An 8,337-nucleotide genomic window follows, 5' to 3' on the forward strand; every position below is an offset into this window, starting at 1 on the left:
GAGATAGATTAAAGGACAGGAAGAATCTCTGTGGGAAGAGTCGGTGGGCAGTATCCTCTGTGGGGCAGATCAGTTGGAAACACAGTCCCAGAGTCATGAAAGACTGAAACTAGTCCCAAGAACAGACAATCTTACATTTTGTGGGGTTGACAGGCAGTTAAACATTGGTTTTCTTTCAAAGAGTAATTGAGCCTAAATATTTTAAAGACTTTTTCATCTAAGGTAAATCTAAGGGCACGTGAATAATGCAAGAATAGAGTTCAGGCTTCTGGCCTCTCACTACACTCACTCTCAGGAAAGTCCATTTGATGTATTTCTTAGTTGCTTCACAGAGGAGTATCTCTCACATGTCCCTCATGAGCCTCCAGAATAATTTGCAAATACGTATTGAAAGTCCATTACACAGTAGATAACAATCTTACCTCTGAAACAGGTAGGAGTGTGTGTGTGTGTGCGCGCATGTGTGTATGTGGTGTGTACGCGTATGTGTTTGTGTGGTATATGTGAGTGACTGTATAAGGATATGTGTGTATGTGTGTGTGCGTGTGCATGTGTGTATATGTGTGTGCATGTGTGAGTGTATGCACATATTCACATGAGTGTGCGTGCTGTGTCTATACATGTACGTGTGTATACAAATGTGTGGTGTGTGTACGAATGTGTGTACATGTGCATATGAGTGTGTGTATATGTGTGGTATGTGCATGTGTGAGTGTATGAGTGCTGTGTTGTTACGTGTTTATGAATGTGAGTATGTGCACATCAGTATGTACGCAAATGTGTGCGAGGATATGTGCACATGTGTGTATATGTACATGTGTATATGAATGTGTGTCTGTGTGTGCATGAGTGTGTATGTGAGTGTGTGTTAGGACAGAATGAGTTGGAAGGGAGAGAGCCAGCCAAGGAGAGTGAGTTGTGTTCCCAAACATGGGCATGCCACGGCTCTGACGTTGACACCCAGCTGTGGGCTAGAGGAGCACATTAAGGGTGATTATCTTAAGCCAGGGTTCCCTTTCACCCACCGCCGGCAGAGCATAAAAATATCTCCAGCAGGCATCTTTCCCAAAAAGGGGAGACAACCCACTTTCAGGGGAAATATTGCCTATTTGAATAAAAGCAATTCCCTGAGGAGGGGTACTGAGCCTCACTGAGGCTCTTTCCCAGGGTATGTAGAGGGAAACAGTGCCAAGTTGCCTTTGGGAACCTAGAAGGAAACGTGGCTGCCTCACACCCCCCTGCAGGGGTGGACGACCAACTGAGGGGAGTGGAGTCTTCCCCGTCCCCAAGTGGCTGCACTGCACATGTCAGGCCCGGCCAGCGCCAGCAGCTGCTGTACCCAGCCCAGCGGGCGGACCCTCTCCTGACCAAGCCCTCCACCCACACTGGCTCCCGCTTCCTGCCACAGCCACTCAGGCACCTTATCCCCCTCCACAGCCTCATTCCAAGCCACCCAAAAATAACAACATTCGATACGAGGACTCTGAAGGCTTTGGCTGGGGTCATGTTTCCAAATTCTTGACTTGAGTATTGTAAATGAGAACTAGTATTTTTTTTTTCCAGCCGAGCTATTTTTTCCCTCTTATTTTTTTTTTTTTTTTTCTTTCTCTAGTTGTTGGGAGAACCCCAACCAAGGAATCAGTGCTTAATGGGTCACAGTGTATAAATAGTAATGTTGAGACCGTAACACAAGGCTCTTTTGTACAATCATGCAACTGAACCTTAAAAAAAAAAGGCTTCCAAACAGACCAGTTAACATACCAGCATGGGATTCTGTGGGGGTGCCTGGCATAGCTACAGGCATGCTGGATTCTATATTTGTCTACTCCAACCTTCCACTACTGACATCTATTTACAGCTTTGCCATGTATACAGGATACCCTATTCATTAAATACGTGCTCAAGTAAGTCCCTTCCGTATAGATCTTTGTGCTGCTGATTGTTCTTAGACATAAATAAAGCTAATAAAGCCAATATTGAACTGAGAACCCAGAGCTCTAGGTCCACCTACCTAGCTCACTAGCTCTGTAATTGGTGTTTTTCTTGTCCATGTGCCCCAAACCCTTCTCCTCTATAAAATGGGGATAAACGTATCTGTTCACTCAAAGCTGGCTCAGAGTGACATGTGGTGTTGTCTTGAAAATGAAGAGGTACAATCTGTGGACTTCTTTGCTTTGAGGCGCTCTTTAAATATGAGATACATCCTAATTAAACTAAATTTTCGTCGTGGGGTCAGCTCCTTGATGAAGTTAAATGGGATGATTCGAAGTATCTATTAATTTTCTACCCCCATCTTTGTATTTGCCGCTCCCGGGGGAGCCTGAAAATTGATTCATTATGACAGGACTGATGGTACATTTCTGGGTGATTATGGCAAGCCTTGGGTGGTATTTAAGGGATGCCAATTTTTATGTGACAGTGAAATTCACAGGCTCTAGCAGAAGTACTGTTAGGCCCCTGGAAGGGCCCAGGCTGAAAGGCATGTGACACAGCAGCTGACAAGTGCAATAATTCTCAGAAGTCAGTGGCCCAGAATATGTGCCAGCTACTCAGAAAGGAGATTTTAGAAGCAGAAAGTTCAGGTTACAAGCCTACTGGGCAGAAACTTCAACTCCTGATGCTGGCACCGGGCCCTGGGCACCGGAGGATGGGCCAAGGTTCTGGCCATTCAGTGTCCTATGTTTAAATTCTGAGCCTGGAAGAGTTTAAATTGCTGGAAGGGTTCCCTTACCTTTTGGAAACTGCAAAATAAAAATTCCTTTGGCAAAGAGCCTCTTTCTTTTGTGGGCTCTCTTTCAGGGCTTCTCGGGTAAGGTTTGCCTCTGAGCTGCCACCATCCCTATTCACTGGCTGCCTGCATTTCCCTCTGGGAGTAGCTCTGCTCCATCTTCCGGTGGGTGGTGTGAGTGGAGGCTGGGGGAGCGGCACACTCTTGTTCAAGTTGTTGGATCAATCAGAAAATTAGCAGGAAAACAAAACAGTGGGGGTCAGAGTTGGTCTGTGCTGTACTGTGGAGGTACCTTGTAGGTGGTTCTACCTCTTAATGAAGGTTTCGTATTTTAATAGGTAGTATTTAAGTTAGGTTGCCAGGAAAGAGAAGCAAAGAGGGCATAGAGGCAGCACTGTTGCTTCCTAGCCCTCACAGAAAACACAGACAGAGCCATTCTTAATCATACCAGGCACCATGCCTTGAGTGCCTACTAGGCGGCAGACACAGTACTGAGCACCTCACATATACTATCTCAGCCTGCATGCAATCCCCATGCGCCTGGTGCTATCCTTATGTCAGCCTACATAAGGAAACAGAGACTGACAGAGACTTAGAAAGTAACTCATCCGAGCTTATATAGCTAATTATGTTGGAGGCGGATTCGAATCCAGGCCTTTTTTTTTTTTTTTTGGTAAAATACATGTAACAAAACATTTGTCCTTTTAACATTCTTCACATGTACGATGCAGTGACATTAACTATGTTTATCACATTGCTCAGAAATCACCATTATCCGTTTCCAAAATTTCCCATCACCCTTAACAGAAGCTCAGTGTCCCCTAAGCAACAAGTCCCTCCATTCCCCTCCTTCCTACCCACACCCAGTAACCACTCATAGACTTGGGTCCCTATACACTTGCCTACTTTAGATATTTCATAGAAGTGAGAACCCAGGATTTTGATGCCAAAGCCTAGACTATTAATGACCTTGCTAAACTTTCTTCCTTCTCCCACAGCTCTCCCCCTAAACCATGGGCAATGCATCCATGACACAGGGATATCTAATGCTAAGTCAGGGAGAAGCTTCAGGGGTGGTATGTCACAGTGTCATACAGGCAATAAGGATTGGTCATGGAGGCCATGGAGGAAAGGGTTCCATCTCCTGGCCTCCTTCCTATGCTCTCAAGTGCCCAGCAGCCCTGCTGTAGGTAAAACGAGGAATATCTGTGCAGCTGATCCAAACCAGGCCTCTGCCATGTGGGAAAGATCTCCACTCACTGGGCCTTGCCCCCTCCTCAGATCCAACACCCTGCTGTCAGTGGACTGCCGGAATTGCTGCTAGGGCACGGTGCTGAAAAAAATGCTGCCAGAGCCGGCAGCTGGTAACCTTGAGGTGAGCTTTGAGCTTGCTCTCTTGGCTGTGCTCTGTCTACAGCATAAATTGGTGAAAAGAAAAATTTACATTTCATGACATTAGTACACACCCATGAAATATTATTTTAAAGTATCCTAGCTGGTGAAGATATGAATGAGCCCTTCTGTTTAAAAATCATGTACTTGGCATCTGTGGATTTTGCTAGACTGAATTCCTAACTCACCTGGTTAACTTCCTCAAGGTGTGCTGACTGCAGCCCTAGACTCTTTGACAAGCAGGACTTTTGAGACACAAGCTCTCAACCCTAAATCATGCCCTCTCTGCTTTCATTGCTCCTACTGAGCATTCTAGAAGTAAGATAAAGAACTCTGAAATCTTTACCCTCTTCAATCCCAATTCAACACAGCATCCTTTTAATTCAATTTCTGAGCAAATACCTCCTCAAATGGTTAGACATTTTATCTGGAAAAAAGGAAGACTTGCAACAGGGATTTTGTTTGCATTACCTTCAAATTACATCTCACATACTTTGGGCATGTTATCAAGAGGGATCAATCTCTGGAGGACATCATGCTTGGTAAAGTAGAGGGTCAGTGAAAGAGTGCAAGACCCTCAATGAAATGGATTGACACAGTGGCTACAACAACGGGCTCAAACATAGCAACAATTGTGAGAATGGCACAGGATAGGGCAGTGTTCCGTTCTGATGTACATAAGGTTGCTATAAGTCGGAATTGACTCGACGATGCCTAACAACAGCAAGCTTCAAATTTATTGCCCCTATTTTCAGCTCTGAAAGTCTGCTTATATATGCCTTTCCCAGCAGTTTGAGAGTTTTTTGAGGGCAGGGGCCATCTCTTATTCCTTCTTCACCCTGGCACCTAGCACCAAAAATAAAAACAAACCTGTTGCTGTTGAGTCGATTTCAACTCACAGCGACCCTACAGGACAGTGTAGAATTGCCCCACAGGGTTTCTGAGGAGCAGAAGCGGCTGGTGGGTTTGAATTGCCAACCATTTGGTTAGCAACCGTAGCTTCTAACCACTGGACAACCAGGCCTCTGCACCTAGCACAGTGCCTAGAATATGGCAAATGAGTAAGTTAGTGGAGGAATGAAAAGATGGTGCTTACACAGCATAAATACTAAAAATGGGTCCACTGAGTGAATGACTGTAGGACTCTTCTTCTGTACACATGTCCTGAGCTCCTAGAAAACTGTTTGGGTTCCTGGCCACAAACTCAGCAAACTCCACACTCCTTTGTTCATCTTGTCTTTGCTCATCTGGACCCCCAATCTCCTTGACCAAGAGCTTCTTGGACCCAGCTCTGCTCAGCCCCATTTGGCACCTCAGTAGCTTGCCTATTTCTGTCTGGTTCTGTTTTGCATCACCTACTACCATCTTTGGTGCAGTGGTTAAAGTGCTTGGCTGCTACCTAAAAGGTCAGCAGTTAGAACCCACCAGCCATTCTGCTGGAGGAAGATGTGGCAGTCTTCTTCCATGAAGATTTACAGCCTTGGAAACCCTATGGGGCAGTTCTCCCCCCTGTACTATAGAGTCACTATGAGTCAGAATTTATTCCTAGGCAATGGGTACTACCATCTTTGCCTAGCCCTAGGAGTGAGGGAAGTGGGGAGGTAAGTTATTATTTTTGCCCTGAGGCATGTCCCAACTTAACATCAAGTCATTGCTATTCACTGACGTAGCATTTCTAATCTTCTCCCAAGATTAATCCAGCTCCCATTCTCATCAATGACCCGCATTTGCAAACTTGGAGTCATCTTTGACTCACTCTTCTTGCTCGGGCCCTAAATCAGATCAGCCTCCAAGTCTTATCAGCTCCTTCTTTGAAATGTCTCATCCAGTAGTTCTTTCTTTTCTGCTGCAATTCTGGTCTGGATCCTGGACTGTTAGAACTGGGTTAATCTGACGGCCTCTCAGCAGCCTTCTTAAGTCGATTGGCTCCTTGTTCAATTCATTATAAATACCTCTGCCAAGATTGGCTTCTTTCCATACCCTTGTCTTTATGGACTTCACTGGATTCTTGGTCCCTCCCCATGCATGAATTTCTGGGCCTTTGCAAATCCTAGCTAACCGTATTTATTTAAACTTTCTTTCCCATAGTTGCTGTAGTTGTTATTTTCCTTCAGGTCAGTACAACACCATGTACGCTGAGTAGAACTGCTCCATAGGGTTTTCAAGGCTGTGGCCTTTTGGAAGCAGACAGCCAGGCCAGTCTTCCGAGGTACCTCTGGGTCGGTTTGAACCACCAACCTTTTGGTTAGTAGTTCAGTGCTTAAACATTTGTGCCAACCAAAAGCTCCTATTTATTTCCTATTACTCTCTAGTAATTATCTGCTAGTTGTAGGTGCTGCAGATTCTTCATGGCCCCCAAAATCTTACATGCTGATTTTGGCTTCATCCCATGTTATCTCCCTGCCTTCTCTCTCTTAGGCATCCTCTCGGGCTTAACTTGAGTCGCCTTCTCCTGAAGCCTTCCTTTCCCTCCTGTTCCTGCTCCACCCTCTCCTTTCTCTGAACTACTTACTACACACTCACAGTCTGAATCATGTTACTCTGGGCTCACTTGTATATTGTCTTAGATTGGGTCTATAATTTAGTGTACCTTAGCTTGAAATTTCCAAGTAGACTCTAAGTTCTTTGAGAACAAGGTCTGAATCTTAGTTATCCTGTATTCCTCACAGAACCCGCCAGAAGGAAGAACTTATAGAAACTGTGTGCTTATTGGCTGACTGAGAAATGTTAGCATCAATGATGAAATACGATGCATATTCTATCTAGGAAAAATTAGGACTTGCAACGAGGATTTTGTCTGCATTAGCTGCTGCTGCTACTTTTGTTGTTGCTGCTTCTTTCTCCTTCTGTTTCTCCTTTTCCTTCATGTTCATCAAATCTCTCTCTTCTGTGGCCCAGTCCCTTTTCTGCTGGATCTTAGGAAAAAGAAAAAAATCTAAACTCCCCAGTGCCTCCCATATAGAATGCACATAATAAATGTGTGTTGAATGAATTAATTCATGAAACTTCTGGTATCCAGAATCCATAAGATCCCATAGTATTTAAGCCAAATAACTTCTTTGTTCTCAACTCCGAAACACTAGCCTTTCCATTGTTTGGCTTTTAAGACACTCTCCTGTGAAATAAGTTCCATGATTATTAATTGCAATTACTGGACATTATCACATTTGCTATAGCAAGAGGTAATCCACAGAGATTAATCAGTGCAAAATCTGTAATTTATGAAATGACCTCTATATACCCTAAGAAAAAAAATTTAACACATTAATAAGAGACGAGATTGCTGGTGCATTTGTTATTAAAATCTCTGGAGGTGACTGTATTTTTTAGAATCACCTTGTCATCTGGATTGGAGCTGCAGATTCAAGGTGTGCATTTTCATTGATATTTGCCCTTAAAGCACTCTGTTGTTTACTTCCAACACCAACATGCATCTACACCTGGACTATCAACGAGAGGTAAGTGTCACAAGCCAGGATAGTGCATGTTGTTGGTTAACACTGTCATATGCTACAAAAGAATTAAGGAATCGCTATAAGTGTCCCTTGAGAAAACCAAAATAAAAGTCAAAAAGAGGAAATAGGAGAAAAATTTCATAGACTATTAAGAGCCATACATAGATAATATGTATTTTAAAGCTAATACTTTATGTTTTCTTTGTGATAGCAAATCCACATTTTATTCAGCATAGCAATCATGACAATTGATTCATAAAAGCGAAATTGCCTAATCAATGGACTAGAAATACAGTCACTGTGAATATAAATGCCTTCCTCTTCTAATGATCGCAAGCTAATCATTTCAGCTCTTCCGGCTCGTTTTCCTGATTAAACTGGGAGAATAAAGACAACAATAACATGTGACTCTTACATTAGCAAACTAAGCATGAAGAATGAGTTTAAACCATTCAGTAAACGAAAGGGTTTGGAAGATTTGTACAATCCATTCCATGGTTCATCTTAACTAATATTCCCTGTATTGATAGAGACCAAGAAAATGTTATCTTAAGTATTAAAAATATTGGGGTTGGAGGGGATGATAAAAAGAAGATGAGATTTAGAGTGAGAAGACCTGAACTTAAATAGAGGCTTCATTTAGTAATTCTAGAACTTTAAGCAAGTCACTTGATTTTTATTCTCCTCAGTTTTCTGTTCTGTAGAAAAAAAAACCGGAGACAAATGCTTCTGTCTCATAGGCTGTTAGGAGGTTTCAATGAC

Source organism: Loxodonta africana, chromosome 25 (assembly GCF_030014295.1).
Source record: "Loxodonta africana isolate mLoxAfr1 chromosome 25, mLoxAfr1.hap2, whole genome shotgun sequence".
In the NCBI taxonomy this organism is placed as follows: Eukaryota; Metazoa; Chordata; class Mammalia; order Proboscidea; family Elephantidae; genus Loxodonta; species Loxodonta africana.